This window comes from Lissotriton helveticus, chromosome 2_1, assembly GCF_964261635.1.
Source record: "Lissotriton helveticus chromosome 2_1, aLisHel1.1, whole genome shotgun sequence".
NCBI classification, from domain to species: Eukaryota; Metazoa; Chordata; class Amphibia; order Caudata; family Salamandridae; genus Lissotriton; species Lissotriton helveticus.
In genome coordinates this window covers 1,843,283,892-1,843,287,681 of record NC_136059.1, presented here as the reverse complement: position 1 = coordinate 1,843,287,681, position 3,790 = coordinate 1,843,283,892, and the positions used below count along the sequence as shown (strand labels likewise).

General features: G+C 38.1%; 1 long non-coding RNA gene across 1 annotated transcript; it reads right to left on the bottom strand.

Moving 5' to 3' along the window:
• Nucleotides 1-1,214: 1,214 nt before the first annotated feature.
• On the bottom strand, nucleotides 1,215-2,599 carry LOC144819951 (uncharacterized). The gene is made up of 4 exons (XR_013607637.1): nucleotides 2,503-2,599; nucleotides 2,285-2,400; nucleotides 2,120-2,199; nucleotides 1,215-2,012 (listed from the first exon to the last, which is right to left on the bottom strand). It is a non-coding gene; the product is annotated as an uncharacterized LOC144819951 (long non-coding RNA).
• Nucleotides 2,600-3,790: the final 1,191 nt, after the last annotated feature.

Genomic DNA, 3,790 nt, shown 5'->3' with positions numbered 1-3,790 from the left:
GTTTTCGGTTTCCTTGACAACCCACACGACGGAGCTTCACGGTGAAACCGGATCAGATCTGTAAGTGCGGAAACTTTCATTTTTTCACGATTGTGAGCCACAATTAACGGATAAGTTAATATCTTGCTTCAAAATGTGTATTAACATCAAGTGATTACTACAATTTTAAAATTACACCAATTCTCGTTTTACAAATAATATTCAACCATATGTTCAATTCAGCTTAAATTATCTCAATTATTCACAAGCTGACTATTCAACTACATTTACAAGACAATTCAGTGTTTACTCATTTTTCAGTATTGAATCTTACAAACCACAATGCAATTCGACCCGCCAGCCAAATTTCTTCAACTCAAAGGCGAACCTCCTATGCCTTGGTCTAAGTGGAAGGAAGAATTCCTCACATACATGAAAGCAATTGATGGAGAAAGGATGGGTTCCGAAAGGAAGAAAAGCATTTTACTTCATTGTTTGGGATCCGAAGGGCAAGTCATCTTCAGGTCTTTGCCTCAAATTGACACACCAACTGGTGGTAGTGGCGACTCCCTAAATGTTTATTCAGAAGCGTTAGCAAGACTAGAAAAAAGATTCAAACCCAATATTAGCATTGCGTTAAATCGCTTCAAATTTTATACAAGAAAACAAAAAGACGATGAATCATCCACTGTAATTTTGGAACTATTTCTGACGAAATGATAAGAGACCAGATCATCGTCCATGTAAAATGCAAAAAGATTCAAGATAAGTTATGGGTTATGGGTAATCCCAATTTAAGTGAGACTATTGCCACTGCCAAAGCTCAAGAACAATCAGACTTGTGGATGGACACTGTCAGGAAAGATTCCATAAAAAAAGTTGAATGAGAGGAAGTGTGTTTAGTAAAAAACAAGTTTGATGGAAAGAAAGTGTTACAAGGTCATACATCAAAACCAAACTTTAATAGTCCAAGATATTTTCAACAACAACGATCACATTTTCAATCCATGTGTTTCAGATGTGGTAATAGATCACACTATGCTTCTTTTCCAGGGTGTCCAGCATTGAAAAAAGAGTGTAAAAATTGTAATAGGATTGGACATTTTAGCAACATGTGTAGGGATAAACGGCCTTTTCCACAAAATAGAGGTGCAGTTGCATCCATGTCTGAAGAAAGTATAACTACATTTTCTGATGTCGAGGTGGAAGAAAGTTTTGTGGTATCAATTATAGATGAAAATTAGTAATGGGAGAGGCACTCCAGTTTGATCAAAAATAGATTGCTAATTTGTCCTGTTCTCTAAGCGTGCTGCAGAGGAGGACGCAATGCCCATGCTGCGCCAAAAAACTAAACATGAAAGGATCAAGCTGAACGGCTTGCTCTCTGCGCACTGTAGCTACTCCCTTTTGGGTCTAAATAGTCATGTTGTACATTTTACATGAAAAATTCAAAAATTAAATGAAAACGACACCAGCTGTGATTTCAATCACATCAAGTTGTATTAACAATACATAATCACAATTACATATGCTACTCTCATATAAATTGTGAGAAAATTCAATGAAATTTGATGTTTTTGATCACATCTATGTGGCTTTTATCTTACAATTTGTGGCCATAAATTTTCATGCCCAATGCATTTCGGGCCTCCCGGCCCTTCGTCGGGGGCAAAACCTAAAAAGAAAACACATAAATCTTTTTGTAGAGACATATACTCGTCTAACATCATGCAGTTATGCAGTATGCCACAACTAGATCTTATACATGTGAAAACATACATAGTAAAAAGTGAAAACAAATACATTTTCCAAGAAACTCTAAGAAACCTGGTTATGAACATACATGAAGGAAAATAAAAATATGCATAATGCCATATTAGCAATATATCCAAACATCCAGGCACAAAAGGTTAACTGTATGACCTTGAGATATAAAATAACTCACTTATTTGGCCTAAAGTGATGCCAAAATCAAGAGATTCAGAAAGATGGTCTGTGAAAACGTGATAGGTCTAGACCGCGTTTGCAATGTGCTGAAAAAATAATAAACAAGAAGAAACAGGTGAGTGCACCCCCTCGAAAACTAGTAAAAATACTGATAATGAACGTATAACTGTGTATCCTAAATAAACACACTCACGAGAAACTGAACTGCAGTATCAAGAATTCGGTGAACCGGGGTGTGGTGACAGTGATTCTTTAGGAACGCGTGTAACCAACCTGAAAGGAACACAATAAAGCATTATTGAAACGAACAAGTATCTGTTAGTTTCATGAAACTCCGCTTCACGCTATTTCAACTCACTTTTAAAACCCTCTCTTCACTTTCCGGACCCCATGCCGTGATACTACTCTGCCATGACCTCGAACGTCAACAAGTAACCGGCGACCTATTCTCGGTGTGTTTCTTCGAACAACTATCTGAAACAAGAGGAAACGGCCAGTTTGAAATGATTTGGCAAGCAATAACGTAATGCACCCTGTCTCTGAAAAGAAACCAAATACAAGAAATACAAGAAATACCTGTGCATTTTAACAATGCGCCTCTCTCAAACCGGACTACTACCACCATTCGACCTGATTTGCTTGACGCGACGCAGCGCCATTAAATGACGCGCTATGAATAATAAACATAAATGACGGACTACAAAGAAACCGGGGGAACGCGATGCATAATACAAAATGCAAAAATAGAAATAAAGAAACGCCTGGGGCGCCACATTGGTGCTGAAAAGGTGTATGTGTGTGTGTAAGTAAAGAATCTGAAATGGAAAAAAGATGCGCATCTCTACCTAAAATATCTCATTCTAACCCAGCAACATATAGACAGTAACCCTGAGTGTAATGAAAAATATAACTGTACAATTTTACTATGCTGTCTCACGTTTCCTACAGCATACAGTGACTGTGCAGTATCTTATAAAAAGCAAATAAAGTCCACACGATCATTTATCCCTTTGGGATCTTGTGTCTGTAACCTGCGAATCCAAAAAATCTCCCTCTGTAAAAGAGTCTTGGTGAGATTTTTGCCAGGTGTCGGAGTGACAATTTCGAGAATCTGGAATTTCATCTGGGCAATCGTATGTCTATGGTTCTCCCAGTGTACAGCCAGGCTGCTCTTGGGATTCTTGTTTCTGATGGTACTCTTATGTTCCGAAATGCGGATTTTAATCTTTCTTTCTGTCTTACCTATATACAGGAGTCCGCATGGGCACTTGATGGCATATACGACATTAGCTGTGTTACAGTCTGCGCTTATCCTGACAGGAATTGTTTCTCCTGTGTGGGGATGTTTTACACAATCAGTCACGATAACATTATTGCAGTGAACGCAATTTTGACATTTTCTCATGCCCTTGTGGACTTTAGTAGAAATCATGGGGTGACGCTTCAACATTTCTTTTATGTTTCTTGAGCGCTTATACGCAAAAATTGGCTTGTCCCGGAACAGATCTTTGAAGTCAGTCTCATCCCTCAGTAACTCCCAATGTGTGGTAATGCTCTTCTTGATTTCGTTTGAACTCGTCGAGTACTTTGAAACAAATACCTGACGTTGTTGTTGTTTTGTCATTTTCGGGATAAGTAAAGAATCACGTGATAATTTCTCAGTCTTATCCTTGGCTGATTCTAATACAGTGGAAGGATATCTCTTTGATGCATACTTTGCTGAAATGATATTCAAGTTGCTTTGAAATGTTTCTGGTTGTGAACAGATTCTTTTGGCTCTTAACATCATGGAATAGGGTAAGTTGTTGATAAGATTCCTCGAATGAAAACTATTGTACATCAAGGCCGTGTTTTTGTCCGTCGC